This window comes from Zingiber officinale, chromosome 10A (assembly GCF_018446385.1).
Source record: "Zingiber officinale cultivar Zhangliang chromosome 10A, Zo_v1.1, whole genome shotgun sequence".
In the NCBI taxonomy this organism is placed as follows: domain Eukaryota; kingdom Viridiplantae; phylum Streptophyta; class Magnoliopsida; order Zingiberales; family Zingiberaceae; genus Zingiber; species Zingiber officinale.
The window spans coordinates 26,270,101-26,289,343 of record NC_056004.1 but is presented as its reverse complement, the minus strand read 5'-3'; the positions used below and the strand labels follow the sequence as shown (position 1 = coordinate 26,289,343).

General features: G+C 39.4%; 2 pseudogenes; both read right to left on the bottom strand.

Moving 5' to 3' along the window:
- Positions 1-83: 83 nt before the first annotated feature.
- LOC122026105 lies at positions 84-3,019 on the bottom strand (annotated as a pseudogene).
- A 7,433-nt stretch (positions 3,020-10,452) lies between these two features.
- LOC122026544 lies at positions 10,453-11,464 on the bottom strand (annotated as a pseudogene).
- Between the last annotated feature and the right edge of the window lie 7,779 nt (positions 11,465-19,243).

Below are 19,243 nucleotides of genomic sequence, written 5' to 3'. Positions count from 1 at the left end.
CTTCTCAAACTTTTACAACTTTAATAAATCTAACACTTACATAAAAACAAATAAGAGACTAATTAAAGAAAAGAAAAGGCACAATGGGATTTACTTGGTTACAACCAAGAATATTGTTAATCCAAGGAAGTTGAAAGCACATTAAACTACCCTTCAGACGGAGAAGCCTCTTTACAACAATTAACGCACTATATCATAAAGTTAAACGAAAGAGAAATGATTACAAGTGTTCTATTTTAGCTTCTGGGACCAAGATTGTATTTATAGTCCTAGTCGGGACACCTGGAAGGGTTTCAAGCAACTGGGGGAATAAATTTTTATCCCCGTCACAACGGAATGTGCCACGTCGTGTTCCGGATAAAAACCTGGTCCGGGCGCTCAGACCAAAGTTAGCCTTATGTTAACTTGTTTGGTCCGTGTTCTAGCTCCGGCTCTACTCATTTGGATCTGGGTCTTCCGCTCCGGCTCCGCCTCTGCTTGGGTAATCTCGGTCATCCGGAGTAGGGTTCAACCGAACCCAACTTTCGACCTTCGAGCAAACTTTTGCTCCTGCTTCTCGTCCCTCGGAAACATCGCACATCTCCTTCTCGTCCGCCAAGGTACTCTTCCGTAACATCTCGTACCTCGAATGCAGCGAGTCCGTCGGTTCTCTCCCGTGCCGTCCTTCTCGTTAGCTGCGTCTTTCGCTCGACTTCCTATGCTCCTATATTCCTGCACACTTAAACATAGAGGTTAAATATCAACAGGATCTAACTTTACTTGGTTGATCATATCAAAATTACCACGGGGTACTTACATGATGCCACCTCTACAAGGGATACATGGGAGGGTAAAATCGGCATAACATACATGATTTAGTCATTTATAAGGTACTTACGTGAAATGAGTATTTAGTAAACTTAATTACTGGCTCAGTAAAAAGCTGTAGATATTATAGATTGCTTCAGACAAACCTTATCTCCTGTTCTCTTAGCAATGGGATTTATTCTCCTATAATCATGCTCTCGTTTACATGGATTTGAACCTTTACGACAACCCCATCAACTGGCACTTTTGAGCCTGGAACTATCTGATCACATCATTCCTTTGCAATAACTGAGTGCTAATTTCTGACAATGTAAATGGAGTAGAAATAGCTGCATTTGTTCCAAATACAACCAGAACATCCATGTTTGTTGATCCCCGTCTCAATGCATGATAAAAACGCACACAGAACCTGTAAGGATTGCGACATAGAAATACAGTATAATTTGAATCAAGTATTGAAAGATGATCAATAGAAACAACTCCCAGATACCTTAAACAAAAAAACAGCAAGCATAACATGGTGAAAACAATATTGAATCATACCTCCAGCCAAATAATGAACTGCACAGGTGTACAAAATACCCATCTGAGTAACATTCCTATGTTTAGATTATGGTAGAGTTTGTAGCTTAGCCAATCCCCAAATGTTGGAAAGATAGGAAGTATCATAGAGAAGAGGAACGCTGGAACTGAGAAGAGACAACTCCAGAGAAACTGGTTTGTGTAGGCTATTTCTCACTGGTTGTTGTATACAAGCCGGCATGATATAAGTTTGGGGTACTACAGCTGCTTGTATGCATTCAATAAGGAACCTGGGGTTGTAAGATCAAGATCATATGCAACTGTCACTTTATGATTTGCTTCATCGATTTTGAAATGGTTTACACCCTCCACTGCTTCAAGATGAGACTTGATAATTGTGGCATTTTCTAGAGAATGAAGACCTTCAAACTTTTAGATGAACCTCATTGACATCATCTCCAGAGGTAATGAGCTCGGCTCCAAACCCTGCATCCTCAATAGCTTCTAATAGGCAAGGAGAATCAGTGATATTGGGATCAAAGTGTATCTTCGCTTCTTCAAGACCAAGGCCAACTACAGCCTTTTTTAACACCATTAACCATGAGAAGTGTTCTCTCAACTGACTCAGAGCAGCTTGTGCAGGCCATTCCTTTGATTCAAACCCGACATACAACAATCTCTTGGTCCGGAAATTCATTGGCTTATTTGATTCTTTTTGCCTGTTAGTAAAGAAAAAAAAAATGCATAAGGCAATAAAATCAGCACAAAAAAAGGGAATGATAAAACAAAAACTAAATGCATCTCAATTTGCATAACTCAGAATAACAAGGCTAAAATGTTCACTTTTGGCACACAATTCCTTACATTTAGGATAGTGTTATATACAAGAAAAATATGTCGACTCATCAGTAGCCACGTTCAAGATATCAAACAACAAAAGTTTCTCCAACTTACACTTATTAATTCAGGCCTGTATTTTATAACTGCTTGAAGAGGAGACACCGACACACTCTCAACTCCCTTTATATCCCCCACGACAGATTCTATTGACGCTGCACAAGAGGCACATTCCATTCCACCAATTCTAAACGTGACCTGCCTTGTCCTCTTATCACTTCTCGATGACCCTTGTGAAAAATCAACAGCAATGCTCTCAGGGGATTGAAGAAGTGGTGCTGTAAGACCATCCTTCCCATTCTGTTCCATTTTCTTTCAACTTAAAATTTTATCAAGTGCTGCATAAGTATAAGGTCTGAGAATTAACAAGGAGAAATAAACAGTGAAGAATGCCATTATGCAGATAAACTGGGTTTCTAAACCTCCATCCGTACCAAGCAAAATTTGAAAAACAAAACTTAAAGGATTCCAGACAGCATATTCTGCAATAGAAATCATTGATCCAGATAATGGAGGGTATATGCATCAAATGTAAGAGAAAATTTGGTTGACTTCAGACTGAAACACTTTCGAAATTTTAAGTTGAACATACTTTGGAAATGAAAAGGGAAAGTGCAAAATAAATTCAAGGAAAAAGAAATACCGGAGCTTTTGGCGAGTTGTGAGACCGATCGGAGAGGAAGAAAGGTTTTGGCGGTGAAGAGAGGAAGAGGAGAATGTGGTTATGGCGGTGAAGAGAAGAAGAGAGAGGCGCGGAGGCGGAGGCGTGCGTGAACGAAGTTTTAGGTCTGGGGTAAAATTAAAGCACGAGGAAAAGGGGAAAAAAATCGATATAAATAAAATTAAGGAAAGAATTAACGAAAATAAATGAGATTTGACAATCACTATAAAAAGTTAAAAACTCCTAAAATTTTAAAATTACTGATATCTAATTCTTCGGATCAATTAAGTCTGATTCCATAAAAAAAAATTTCTTACCATCAGGATAAATAAAAATAGACTCTCTGAATACTTTGTAGCAAGGCGACAGAGGATGATATAGTGTTCGCCACCGCGAGCACAAGATCCTCAAACGATATGAGCTCAGCGTTGTGTTAGACAATTATGTTGTCGGAAATTTTGAAAAAAAAAAATACTAAATTTACAAACTAATTTCAGATTTATATGTTAGACCGACTTTTTTTTTTTTATTTTCAAATTAAATTTAGACTTATATGTTAGACCTTAGATTGTCTGCATTATATCGCCGAGTCCGAGTGGCAGTCAAGTATGAGTGTTGAGTCGGGAGAAGTCGCAATATCGTTTGAATGGATGCTAAGTTAGGAAGGAAGCTGTTGATCGGATACTCGAGTACCGAATCGGGGACAGAGTTACCAAGTCGGGAGTCATAGTCGACGAGTCAGGAGTCGGAGTCGCGGAGTCAGGAATCAGCGAAGATGCTGAGGCTTGCGCTCACGCAGTTTCCTTGAATCAGATTCGCCCCACTTTTGACTGTACTTTAAGATTATCTTAGGTCGTCTATTTTTTAAGATACAATAGTAGATCATGATCGCCACCAAGTATTGAATACTATGGGCCTTAAAAATAATGGGTTAATCCAAAATGTTAGTGTCATCTTTGTACTAATTGACACTAGTGCTAGTGGAAAATTATTAGTATTAGCCCTAAGAGTCAATTATGAGATGATTAAATTTTTTGGATTATTCATTGAGTTAGACTCAAATGAATTCACTCATTGGATTGAGTCTAATTTAGACATATTGGATTAATGTTTTAGACTCATTGGGTTATTGGATTAATGGTTAGTCTAATATAATAATCCAACCTATATTAAGAGGAATACAAAGAGACAAAAAAACCCTTGGTATTCATTGGATGAATATAAATAAATTTTTGATTGAACTTTTCATTATATGAAAAAGATAGACTCTTCATCTTCCCTTCTTCCTCCTCCTTCCTCCTTGGCTGAACCTCCATGTGTGGCTAGCACCATAGTGGTGGTTCTTCTCTAAATCGTGAGTTTGTGAGATGGACGGAATGTGTTCATGTGGATAGCGTAGAGGCACGACCACTTGAACACGCTGAGATCTGCATCTAAAGAAAAGTTGCTGTTGGGATTGCAAAGGGCACGCAACAAAGGTATAACTCCCTATAAACTTGGTATATGTAATTTTTCCTTTCGCATGGATCATCTAGAAGGATCCAGATAGTTTTTTCGCTGCGCTTTCTGCGTGTTTAGTACTCTAGATCCTAAGAAATTTAACTTGGGTTGATCACATTAAAAAGAGGGAGATTGTAAGTACTTCGTGTTGGTTTTGATGTGGTCAACCAAGACAAGTTAGATCCTGTGTATTTGATCCTTGTGTCCAAGTGTGTCACGTCCCGGGGGAGTCCCTGACTAAGGAAATTTTGACAGCATCTCTCCTGTACCGGTGACAATCTGAAACATTACTACAAGCCCTTAGGGCCACACAAACCTCGGCCAACACGGTCGGAACAATAACAATAAAAATAGCTAACAATCCACGTAGTTTATATTAACTCAGCCTCTAGCTGACACAACCACGCAGTTTATCTAAATAAAATCTACTCCACTAATACAACAGAAAACTTAAACCCACAATAAAAATTCAATGCAGCGGAAAACACAAGCAGTAGACCAAAACTCGATAAACATCAACGAGTACAGTTATACATAACAAGTATATAAAATGTAACAAGTAAACCAAAAGGCCTAAAATACGTAAACCCGTCACAACAAGTGGTGGGGGACTAGTGATTGGAATCTCCTGACAACTTCAACCTGAAATGGTAATAATCAACAAGGTGAGTCCAACACTCAGCGAATACCAAGCTAACATGCATAGCAAGAAATAACCAATAATAAGAATTATGCGTACAATCTTCTGGAATAATAATGGAAAATGCATAACTGAAAGGAATGGGATAAGTTGTACTCACCGGACCTCCTATCAGGATAATATAGTCGTCAGACCTAAAATATCAAATCTCTTGTATGTATGTCAATCATATGCATCCATCAAATATGCAGCAAATAAAGTACAACAAATACAAGCAATAAATGAAATCATGCATATGATGCAAATGACATGTCCTGGTCACCCCTGACGCCAGTCAGCCATCTCACACGCAATGGTGAGACCAAGTGGGTAGGGCTATGACAACTGTGTACTCTGCCATCACTGCTCCGAATGAGTAACCGAGTGGACAGGATACTGTCGGAGTACACCTATCCTCCTATCCCAAATCATAAGTGAGGGAGCTCAATGCTCTCATCTCCCTGAGACAATCTAGAGGAGAGATCATTGTCCTGCTACCACACTGCAGTCACACTACCCATGAGCGGACCAGCGGAGCACCGATAGAGCAACTTGTTGTAACACACCCTGCCTGAATAAAAACCACTAACGCATGAGTGGTTGTGTGTGTAGATTCATGTAACTGATGATGTGCTCAACAATAATGGAGCCGACAATTGTGCAGCATGCAATCATGCAAGATGATGCATGACACTAAGCATAAAAAATCCTGACCATATCTACCTCCATAAAATATGTACCAAAAATAAATAGCTCAAATAAGAAGATCTAGGTACGCATATCAGATATGGTAACTGTCTAGTCCGGTATATCTTAAGGCATGGTATGTCACTACCTCTATGAGCATAAATAATCAAGAGGGTAATGGATGCAAAACAGGTAAGTAAAATCAAGTATGCAACAGGTAACAAGTAGTGACATACCGACGCAGATATGAACATAATCATTACTACTCGTTAAAATCTACTATGCATATCAAATGATAATATCTAAAGATAAGTCAAGGTACCCGCCTCCGATATAGCGAGTGCCAAAAGTAATACCACGAAAGGCAGCTCGTCGTAAATCAGAATCTTGTAACAACACTTTTAATTTAGCTACTCCTACAAATATCAAATAGCTAAATCAAATTCTTATTTACCCGGAACCCTAATTCATTTCATTAAATCTCGATATAACTAATTAAATCGGATCTAATCTGAAACTTAGATTAGATTCAACATTTTAACCCTAATTAAATATAACTCAACGTTTAACTAGGGTTAGTTTCTTTAACCTTAATTATTCCACTATTCAATTAGATTAACATCTATTCCTAATCTTTCCTAGCTTTAAATCTATGTGCGCTATAACAAAAGAAATAATTTCTCTACTCCTTACCTCAATTCACTAAATCACTCCTGTGATCCATAGCCAGGTAGTTGCTGCTGAAATAGGGGTAGCTAATGGAAACCAAGAAACACCCTGCATTTCACAGTCCAGATCATAATGGAACTCAAGAAATCATCACAGCCAACAAAAACCTAATTCTAGAACAATCTGTGCACCTTACCTCATCCTCTAATTGCCTGTGAGGACCAAGGATTCTGACGAGGTGCTGTTGGAACCTTATAGCTTCTATGGCATCAGCCAAAATAAAATGCCAAGGCAGATTAGCAAGCCACTGAGATGGAATTGGGTGCTTGGCTCTGCTCCCCGATGAGCACTTGGTGTTCACGGCCAAAAATCTAGAGTCGGTGACCAAGATCCAACCCGATGATGGCATTAGGTGTCGGTTGAGGAAACCGCGAGGAAGAGGAAACGATGACAGGGTGAGTCAGAGAGAAGCAAAAGAAGAAGAATAGGTCGAAGTAACTTACCCTAGGAGTCCTGAACGCCCTCCACTCTGACGATCGGGTCGGTGGCACCGACTTGATCCAGTGGCGACGAATTAGAACTAGGGCAGAGGGTGAAGCGGTGTCGGCATCAACAATCGGTTGGCGAAGATGGTAGCACTAATCGGAGTGGCACCCAGCGATCAGTGGCGTCGTAGATCGGAGCGGCGTCGGCTGTGGCGACCGGGGGCGACGCGAGAGGGCGATCGACGACGCGAGAGGCGATTGGTGACTTTGGGCAGAGGCAAGAGGAAGAGGGAAGAATCGGGAGAAGAAAAGTCATTTTCCCTTGGCCTCTGCTTTATGCGCGAGGGAGGAGAAATATCGCAGTTGCGGCACGTCTGTTGGGGAGAACGACGAGAAGGTGAGGAGAAGAGATGAGTTTGGTAGTGTCGGGGAAAGGCAATGGGGAAGAGAAAGGGAAAAGGAATTTGGTGTTTAATATATATATATATATATATATATATTTATATAGGTTTAAATTATTATACTCTAAGTTGATTTCCTCAATCAACTCCCACTAATTGGATTTTTCCAAAGAGGCTACCGCTTAGCTTATAATTTCACCCCATAAACTTGTCATAAGAGTTCCGAAAAATTCCTAGAAAATTTCTAAAAATTCCCTTAAGGTTTTAAGTAGACGCCGTATTTTACAAAGTGTGCAGGAGTTTAGGAACATAGGAAGTTGAGCGGAAAATGCAGCGGACGAGAAGGATATCACAAGAATCGAGTCCATGGGCTCGGTGCATCCGAGAGACGAGAAATTGTAGAAGAGTACGCCGGTAGAGTGAGAAGGACTCGCGCGATGCTTCTGAGGAACGAGAAGCCAGAGCAAAAGACCGCTCGAGGAGAGAAGACTGGAGTTAGATTCGGGTGAGCCCAACTCTGGATGGCCGGAAAATCATCCAAGCGATCGGAGCAGAAGGCCTGATAAAAAGTCAACTCTAAGTTGACCCCTGTCCGGGCACCTTGAGCTAGTTCGGGCACCAGGAGTTGATCCAGGCGCCCAGAGCTGGTTTGGGCACTCGGAGCTGGTCTAGGCGCTCAGACCAATTTATTGATAACCAGGGTGCCTTGATAACTAGCATTTTTGTGCATTATTTTGGCTCTTATTATTGACATTGTTACCTTCTCACATACTTAATTTGGTGTTTATACTATGTGTTGTGAGTAGGAACTTATTTTGGACTTAAATATAAATTTCCTACAATTATGGAATTTAATCGCATTTTTTTTTGGTTTTGTAGGAAATTCAAAGAGCCATGAATTAGGGTCAGATCAGATCGAATCTGGCTTGATTTGAAGGTCAAACGGAGGAGATCAAGCTGAATCAATATGAACCGTTGATCCAGATCAAGAGAGATCTTCCTCTTTCATTCAGATCTAAGTATCCTGCCCTTGATCCATATTTGAAATGATATGGAGCATTAGATCTAAGCAAGAAGACAACTTGATCTAAACCATTCATCAGCGAGATCAATGGTTAGATCTTTATCCATCTCCTTCATCAAAATGAACATCTCATATGAAGATCCCCTTCATCACTTTAATTAAATGGTCAAGATCAGCTCTTCATCAAGATGGACGACCCAAATTCAAAGAGGAAAAATCATCTCTTAAATCCCCGGTAACGACGCCAATTTGATTATAACCGAATTTTATCATGAATTGGGCATCAAACAATAAAGTACCAAACCCCTCCTACGCTAATGTAGCATAGAAATGACTCGGATCGTCCGCCAACAAATGTAACGGTAAGTGATTAACTTAAGATCGTATGTTATTCTATTTTTGGAATTTTTAATATGGAAATGGGGGTTTTGGATTTTAATTCTAAACCTAAAAAATTAAAAGCACAACAAGTAGAAAACTAATCTAATGCTGAAATGAAATCTAACTAAGTACGAATAATTAATCCAAACGTATTGCCACTCTACGCTATGGTTTAACTATCAACACAATTAAACTAAAGAATGAAATGATAAAGTATTAAATGAAACCTAATCTATGCAAGTAATAAAAGCTAAGTCTAACCTAACTACAATTGCAGAAATTAAGAGGGCAACATGAAGTAAAGCATAACAAAACTAGCATGTAACAAAACCTAAAGCATGAAACAAAACCTAAACTAATCTATCTTAATTGCATTTAATCAAAACTAGAACTTAACGAAATTGAACGAACAAGACAAAGCAAGAATTAACCAAACTAAAATGCATCATGCCTCATCGAGTGGATCATCTTCGGGTCCACGTCATCAATGCTCCGAGCACATAGAGCAAGTCTCAGAGCTCGGAGCGGATTCGGGTGCCCAGGAGTGGATAAATGCTTATCCCTTTATCATTACAAAGCGGATTTTGGCGACCAGCTGGGGGCACCCAGAGCAGGTCCGAGCGCTCGAAGAACTCCACATCACCCCACGATACTTCGACTAAAGAGCCTATAAAAGGAGGCCTGGTGCTCGAAATTTAAAATAACACTTTTTGTACTTAAAGCTCTTATTTTGTTCTCAGATTTTGAGTCGTAAATCATTATAAGGGGTTTGTCCGCCTCTGAGAGTTTGCTCGAAGGAGTTCTGATAGTGCACTTCATCTGTCTTGGATTAGCAACCTCCCCGGTTACAAACCAAGTAAATCCTTTTTGCCTCGTACTTCTTTTATACATTTTAATTTTTTTTACTAAAGTGTTTGTCTTAATTAAAGTTGTAAGTTTCAAGAAGGGTATACTTATCTTTTCATGATAATTCACCCCCCCCCTCTTGTCGATCGCAAGGGACTTACACCTTGACCCACCAGGACTTCCTGCCAGAACTCAACCAATCTCAACTTCAGCCAATTGTTTAGTCCTTCCTGACCCAACTGGACTTCCTATCAACTGTCTAGTCCTCTCTGACCCAGTTAGACTTCTTGCCAATCGTCTGGTCCTCCTAACCCGACTGAACTTCAGCCTAATGTCTGGTCCTCTAGACACATCAAGTTCATATCTTGTACATTTGGTAAAAGGATTAGAACACAATATAATCTAACTTTAATCCATTTGGCATTCATCAAAACCTAAGTTTGATCATTGGTGCTTACTGCACCAACAATCTCCCTCTTTTTGATGTAATGACAACTTGGATTAAAGTTTGAAAAACATACAGAAGGAAATATGGAAATATCAAATGATTTAAGAGGCATAAAATGATTTGGTTATGTTTATTCTCTTAATCATTTTCAGGGTTAAGTTTTCAGAATTTCTTAGTTTTCGTATTTCTTACTTAAACCTTTACCCCCCCCCCCCAAACCACCTCTAGCCTTTGGCATTAATCAAAATTGGATAAATAAGTTCCATCAAAAGTAAAAACATGTAAATAAACCAAGTAAACTTGTAAAACACTAAGGGCGTGTTTGGTTCAAGTTATCATATATAACTTTGGTTATGTGATTACCAAGTAATCACATAACCAAGGTTATGGAAGAATAAAATATAATCTTAATCTTGTTTGGTTCAACTAGGTAATGGTATAATCTAACTTGACATTTACTATATTACCCCTTGTTTAATTATATGATTAATTTTGTAGAATAAATTAAATTAAATTAATAATTTAATTAGTATAAAATCTAATGTTTCCATTTCCTCTTCTCAGTATTCTTCTTCCTTTTCCGATCTCGACGCGGATGGTCTCAGCGAGCTGGGCGAGCTTCCAGCCTACCTCCTGTAGAGAGTCCGAGTTGTCGGGCTCTGGCGGGCCGATTCCAATGAGGCGAAACGACGGTGGACCTCTGGGCCGGAGAGCGAGCGCTTGGAGGAGAGCTGGCCACTGCAATCCTTGCCGCATCCCAAAATCAACAACGTGGACGCGGCGGCAGCCGGCGAAGGCTTCCAGAATCGCCTGGTTAGCTGTGAAATGACCAAACTTGAGGTAGGGACAACTCTCGTAGAAGTGCTAGTGAAGCATGTCGTCGAAGGCGGTGGATTCGTGAGTACTCGAGCAGCTAACGCCACGAGGGGACTGCGGTCGGTAGATCTGATGGGCAAGGGCCTCCGCAAAGTATCCAGCGACCTTGCGCATTGCGCCACCTTGCGATGCGGCGAGGATGAATATCTGCTTCACGATGGCGCCCGCCGCCTTCAAGTTCTCCTTCTGCACCGCGCACACGGCATCAGAGCGTGTACCAGTCGGATATCGGCCTCCTGCGAGTCCACGACGACCACTTGCTGCGCCGCCACATCCGTGGTGGTCGACGACGATGGAAATGCACTGCAGACTTTTAATCTCTTCCAATCTCTCAGAGAGGCAGTAGAAGATTTTGGCTTAAGCTCATAAACATCGGCCGGGCTGTAGTGGTCAACTGTACCGATGTTGTATTGCTCTGTGCCAGTGAGGGAAAGGTCGAACTGGTGGCGGAGCGAGGCAGCAGGCGGCGCTGGTTGTTGGGGAAGAGGCGGAGGGGTGTTGAGCTCCGAGAGAATGTTGGGGAAGATTCGAAGGGTAATTTTGGAAAATAATATTGAAAACCCAGGAATCGTAGAAAACATAAGATTTCCAAGGTTTTGTGATTCCTGGTTCTATTCCCTAATTTCTGATGTGGCGGGAATGTTGCATCACCAGGAATCACCAATTACTTAAACCAAACAAGGCTATCGTTGATAACCAAACACACCCTAAAGGTTTTCAGGTTTATTTTAGGGAGTGGTTAAAAAGATTTCAAAAGAATATTCCAAAACATATTTACTAAATCATATTGTTTACAAAAGTTAATTTTAAAATTATTTATAAGGTTTTTCAAAAACACTTGGTTTCAGATCCAAATAAGGATCTAATCCAACTCTATAAAGGCTCTATGTTTAACTAATCAATTCTTCATCCTACTATTCATCTATACGCTCAGACAAATGTGCTATGAAGCTCTGTTATCGAGGAAGCTCCAGAAAGGGTGTGTCGCACTCAGGACTTGCAAATCGTTCATAATAATTTGTTTGTATTTTTTGTTTACAAGTTGCACTTATTTTTTATATCTTATTTGTGCTTATACTCTAAACTATAAGATAGGTTTTACCACCTCCAAAAAGTGTTGGAACCCCAAGATTTTTTTTGGTGTAATCAACCAAGTTATGTTAGGTCCTGTTATGTTTTGATCTCTGTGTCTAAGTGTGTAGGAGCACAGGAAGTCGAGCGAAAAACGTGACTAGCGAGAAGGACGACACGGGAGAGAGCCGAAGAGCTTGTTGCGTCTGAGGGACGAGGTGCTACGGAAGAGTACAACGATGGACGAGGAGGACGCGTGCTGCAGTCCGAGGGATGAGAAGTCGGAGAAGAAGGCTGCTCGAGGAGAAGGCTGAAATTGGGTTCAGGTGAGCCTTATTTCAGTTGGCTGAAATCGCCCAAGCGGAAGAGCGAGAGGAAGAGAAAAAGAAGCTGAAGCCTTCTGTTGGAAGGCACCTTCACTGTGCATGGAAGGCGCCTTCCTTACACATGGAAGGCGCCTTCAACTCTCATGGAAGGCCCCATCCATGGTTATGGAAGGCGCCTTCGACCAGGCTGGTTCGAGCCATTACAGTGGATAAAACTTTGTCCACCGGCGCCTCGTTGGAGGCACCTTCCAGCCCTATGGAAGGTACCTTCAGCCCGCGGAGAAGTTTTTCTAGGGGCTATAAAAAGATCCCTGGACCTAGGAAAGATGTAACAATTTGAGTATTCATTTTCTAGCAATAGTCTAAGCTATTAGTGTGTGTAAGAGACTTCTCCCTGTTACGCTTCCGCAAGTACACGGATACGTCGTCAGTAATACGAGGACTGGTTATAAGCACTAGCGATTGTTCACGTAGAATTAGCTAAACTACCGTTGGTTGTAAGTTAACTATTTCTTAGAAAGCAAGGAAATGGAGAAGTGGATGTGAGAACTAGCAAAAGAGAGAAAGGTTAACTTGGCTTGGGAAGAGTTCTAGGAGTTCGGTTTCGTTGTGGTGGAACCTGATGTATCGTGCTCTATCTTTTCTTCATTATCAATCAACATGCATTCGCTGGAAGTTAAAGCTATTATCCTTAAGCACTAAACAAAGAAGATCCCTGTGAAATTCTGTTACGGTTAACCTCTGTCAGTAGGGCGCCTCGGTAGATCACAAGAATACAAATCTAATCGGTATCATTAAGGATAGAGATAGGGGTTTGATTTGGTCTCTTACTTCCTTATGGAGAAGTTACCTCTCCTTTCAAGGGAGTATCCTAGATGTCCATGAACTGGTTACCCTGTCACTAGGGCCCCTCAGGTATACGATCTAAGATCCTCTCTTTACGAAATTAGCAATTCTTACACAATCAACTAATATGACAAGGTAATCTCAGCAATAAGTCTCATGCATATCAAAGAGAAACAAGGCAAGCGAAGTCATCCAATGAGTAAAGGCATAAACATGAGTCTTACATCAAACCCTATCCACAACTACTCCCTGATCCTAGAACAAAGATCTACTCCATAGACACAGGAGAAAAATCCAAAGACATAATATAAGTAAGCATACAGTCCTCAAACGATCAAACGAGAAGAGAGAAAGAGAAGAGATGTTTATCCAATAACGTCGAGTAATCTTCGGATCCAATCCTTTGCTTCTGGAGTTGATGCGGTGATGAAGGTGATCTCGAATCGTTGAATGGAGGTCCGGGATAACATGGAACGATACCAAGGTAAATCTCGTCTGACGACTCGCCTCCCCCCTGAGGAGAAGAGTTAAAAGCCTTTATATAGGCTAGGGCACGGGCGCCGCACGGCCCGTGCCACGACCGTGCGAGATCCACACGGCCAAGCTCTTCTTCTCTTCGAGTTAAGTGGTACGACCGTGCCACATCTGCACGGTCGTGTCTTGCTTTGGCTCGAGCTGCACTTCACTACCGTGTGAGGTCACACGGCCGTGTGGATCTTAGCTGCTGATTGTGAGGCACGGTCGTGTAAGGTTCCACGATCGTGCTCTGCTTTCTCTCAGGGAATGGTCACACGGTCATGCAGGGTTGCACTGCCATGCTCTGCTCTCTGTCTGGAATGGCCACACGGTCATGCAGGGTTGCACGGTCGTACTCTGCTTTGCTTTGGTACATCGACAATCGTCATTTTCGCTCCAAAAGTTATCCTTGTCAACATAAAATCAAACAAAGAGCAAATCTCTAACAAAAAAGTAATAAATACTGAATAAACGATAAGAGAGATGATCTTGTAAAGAATATATACAAATAAAATAAGTGAATGTGCGTTAAAACATGCATAAATGATCATAATATCTACGCACATCATCCGCCTTCACCGAAGGAGATTCTTAGTGAGATTTCATCTGCCTTGGATTAACAACCACTCTGATTGTAACCAAGTAAATTTTGAGTCTCTTTCTTTTAGTTTCGTATTGTTTATTTTTATACTATTGCTGCTAATCTAAGTTGAAAGAGGAGAAAAGTGTTTTGTTTTAGTGTTTCAGGCAATTTAACCCTCTCTAACCGGCCTACTGATAACCATGATTTTACTGTATTATTTTGATTCATACATGCATGGTTTGATGTTATGTTCATAGATAAAACCTATATTTGTATCACATTTCATAAATTGTCTTTATTCTTGGACTTAATTACAAAGTATCTTATTTTTGATATTATTTGATACTAATATTTGATTCTTATTTTGTAGGCATCAAAGGATCTTGGATTTGGATCTATTCGAACCGAATTTGTGCTCGAATCGGAGTTTAAACGAGAAGATCAAGCTGCGGAGCATTATGGACCGTTCATCAAAGATCGGAGGGATCTGAGCCATCCATTGAAGATCTGGTCCATCTGACCTAAGGGAGAGTAGATCCAGACCCTAGATTAAGATCAACACCTTCGGATCAGAGTTAAAATGACTTTTCACCGTTGATCAAGACCTGAATTGCTCCCAGCCATCCGTTCAAATCTGGATCTGATTTAAAACAGAAGCTACATTAGCTTTGTGTTTGTCGATCTCCTCCGCACCGCTTCGCATCCCGCGGCGAGCTTCTTCCGAGATTCCGACCCCGTTTCTTCTCCGATCAATCTCTCAAGCTTCGACATTAGTGAAAGAGCTTCACGGCAATTAGTTCCCGATCATCTGGAGCCATCGGCGGGCGTTCACTCCGGCGGAATTTTGCTCTCGGTAATCCCCTGTTTTTCTCAGATTCGGCGGCGTTCCTCTAATTTGTTAGTCCATCTTCCATCAGCAACATCTGGCGGCGTTCCTCCGGTGTTGATGAGCTTCATCCGACGATCATCCACAATCAACAGCCTCCATCCAGATTCTGAGATTCAGATTTCTAGATTTTCAGATTTTCGGCCAAATCTTAGGTTTAGGGTTGTTTCCATCTTACCGGAGGCGTTCCGCCGGTATTGTTGAGCAAACCTGGAACCGAGGCACAGCTGAGACTCTCCACTGATGACCGAAGTTGGGTGTTCTCGTCTCCGGCCTCTTCTGTGATGGCAAGAGTGTGAAGTTTGTTAAATTGATTGTGAGATTGGAACAATTTACCATTTAGTTTCTTTTGCTACTATTTTAGAAGCTAGAATAGATTTCGTTTACGTTTGTTATTTTGTTATCAAATAATTTAACATTTCTTTGCCTTGTTGAAGTTTAATTTGTGTTTAATTTGTGCTTGGTTAATTTTTAAGTTGGCTAGTTTTAAGCTAGGGTTTAAATTCTGTTTTAGATTAGATTTAAATGTGACTTGTTATTTCATTCCCTATTTTATTCAATGCTTTAGATTAGATTTTATTTGAATCTCGTTATTTCATTCTTAGTTAATTGTGTTGATGATGAAATTCATTACGTAGTATGACAATGCGTATGGGTTAATCGTTGGCACCTAGGTAGGTTTCATTTATGTATTAGATTGGCTTCTTAATTGCTGTGTTTTTCATTTGTGAGATTTAGATTCAAAGCTTAAACCCCAAAAATAGGAATAACATACAATCTTATATTAAATCCTACCGTTAGTTCCTCGAGAGATTTGATCCTTGGCTCGTTATTACAACATCATTGTGTAGTTAAGGGGTTCATGGATATAAATTGTTAATTTGATTTGCGGGTGTGACAGACTACACACATCAAATTTTGGTGTTGTTGCCGGGGAATTGTAGCGGTGTTTGATAATCTTAGGATTGTTCATTATTTTGGAAAACTTAAAATTTTTTATTGTTTCAATTGCTTTCATATTCATATATCCATGTGTTTGATTTTATTTGTTCCTGAGTCTTTTGATTTTATTTGCTAGTTGTCAGTGTAAGAACAGGAAATCTATTTGACCATGAATCCATATTATCAGCATTTTGGAGATTGGAGGGAGAATTATTATTATCAGCCTCAGTCTGGGTTCTATCAGCCTCAATACTACCCACCTGTGGAGCAGCAGAATAGGTATGAGTCATTTCCTAATACCTATAACTCTAATAGGGTGGATTTTTCACATTTCAGGTATGAGGATACACAAGTACAATTTGCAGAGTCAACATAGAAATTCAATGAAATTATGCAACAAATGAGTGAGCATCAAGAGCAATAATTTTCAAGGATACAGAATATTCAGATTCAGTTAGATCAAATTGCATCATCCATCAATCAGTTACAAGCACAAAGCTCCAGTGAAGAGATGGAAAGTAGAGAATCTGTCAGGTCTGACCCTACTCCCATTTCTTCACAAGAATTTTCTAGTTTAATTTGTGATGATGATGTAGTTGTTCAAATTTCTGATTCTACTAATAGTGTTGCTTCAGATGTTGTTAAAGATGCAGGAATTGAAAATTTACCTGAAGAGAATTTAAGTGTAGGGGATTGCTTACCGGAAGCAATACCCCAAGGATCACCTGGATTTGATGATGATGATGAAGAGAGTGTAGGGACTTGTACTAGGGAGCCAAGTACCCAAGAATCACTACCTTTGGTTGTACATTTTTCAGAACCAGAACCTGAACCATTCCTTGATGATGAGGAGGACACAGAAATCATTTTAGAACCCACAAGTATCTTCGAGCATGATAAGGTTAGTATTTCTTGTGATTTTCCAGGAAACTTCTTTAAGGTACCTATTTTTAACTTTATAGCATGTGATAATCATTTTTATCTATTTGGTTTAGACACTAATTGCATTTCATTTTCTCCTAATCATGTGAGTGCACGGGAGATGTTTTTCTTTAATCTTGTAGCTAGGTAGCCATAGGATTTTGAAATGGTTACTTGATCTGAACCGCCTCCGTTCTCCAGAAAGAATTTGCAATAGAAAAATGAAGAATAAAAAGAATTTGAGTGGAACCACAATGACACCTCTACCAGCTTGGATTCTTTTGCTAAATCTTCTTCAACCACCGTGAATTAAAGGGGTGTTGGTTCTAATTTTGTTTTCTTATGCATTTTAATTCGTACTTTGTTAATAAATTCTTTGTGGGCAATTTTCTTTAGTTTTATATTTTACATTTGTACTTTGTTTCCATACTTTGAATTTTGTTTAATATATAGCATGCCATTTTGAATAAAACTCTCCATGGAATTGTTCTAGTAATATTTTTAATATGGTAAAAGTTTCTTAAATTTGATCATCAATTTTAGGTCATTTGACATGACTGGATACTCTACTTGCATGAAATTGGTTAATGTGGTGGTGGATTCCAAATTGATTAATTGAGTTTGATTGCATGAATATTACCTAGAGAGGTCTACTTTGAGCCTATCCTCTATTATATTTTTGTGTGACATGCACTTACAACAATTGAAACTCTAGAACTTGGTTTGCTTCTTTTCGAATTACAATAGCATATGTATGCATGGAAATGAAGGATATTATCATTTTTGTTCCCTCTTAATTTCCAATTTCTTTCCCCACAATTTTCTTTAAGCATTCTCATCTAGTATTCTAACTCTTGATCACTTTGCTTGTCATTCTTTAATTGAGAGTTTTGGATTAATTGCTTGATGAGCTAGCTTGACCAAGATGAGGATAAAGGTAAAGTGTGGGGGAGGATTGAATATGCGTGAGGTTCATAAAGGTTAAATGATGTTGCAATTCATATGGAATTTCAGCTATATTTTGTTGCAAGTCAAAACAGATATTCTAGTCCTAAAGAGATATAAGTGAGTAGGTGAAGGAGTGTTAAGTGTTTCAATTGATAGTAGAAAAAAATTAGAGACTTAAAGAAAAAGAAAACTTGGGAATATAAGAAGCTGACTTTGAATTTTCTGGAAAGCTGGATCATAATTGCAGTGTGTTAAGTTTGATTACAAACTGATTTTTGTACTACCATTTAATGTTCCAACCTTTTCAAATCTGATCATGATGTGAGCATGTAAAGTATGGAAAATTGTTTAGCTTTACTCTAGTGCTAAAGTCAGATGTCTTATATGGGTCTGGAGTTTACATGGAATGAGAAATATTTAGAATTGAATTTTGAAATGCAGTAATAGCCAGCAGATCAGAATCTATTTCTTTGGTTTTGGCAGCCCAAAATTTCCTGAGCTAAAATCTGAATTTGATGTTGGAATGTATTTGAAATATTGATGTTGATACACAAATAGAGAAATTCAAATCTGCAGAACATTGAAGTGGCAGAAATGTGTAGGAATCTGTTTGGAAATGCAGGATTTTGTGTCAAAAGTGTATCAAAAGTCAGGTACAAAATTTAAACAAGTGAGAAGTTTAAGTGAAGCTTTGGGATTTGCAGTAACAAATGATATTCTTGTTCCTTATTGACCTCTATAAATTGTATAGTCAGATTACAAAGAATTTGAATGGCTGTAATAAGGGACAAGTGCAGGAAAAATCAAATTAATTGTACAAGGCTGAAATGTTGAAAATCAAAGCTGTGTCACTTTGGAGATTTTGATTTTTCTGAACTGGAACTCATTAAATTCAAGCTATTATTGATTGAGTGTTAAATGAGATAATCTATTGTGATTAAATGTTGAAGCTTGATCAAAAATAAAGGAGAACAGAATTTGACTTGAAGTTCAGAAATTTCAGAATTCCAGAATTTGATGCGTTTCAAATCACAAATGGAATCCTTGATCTCTGAGCCTAGGAATTCTACAAAGGCAAATGAAGGAGCACATAAGAGCTTGATGTTCTGAATATTTGGGGAGCACAAAGTCAAGCCAATGATGGAGTTTCTACTGTTCTGAAAAAGAAAATACTGAAAATGTTGTTAAGAATGAAGTGCCCTTAAGATTGTATGCTAAATGTATCAATTTCTTGAGTTGTATCATGTCAATAGCAAGCCACAATTGCTTTGGATTTAGAGACTTGATATTATGTTGATACATTTAAAGCTCACATGTTTTG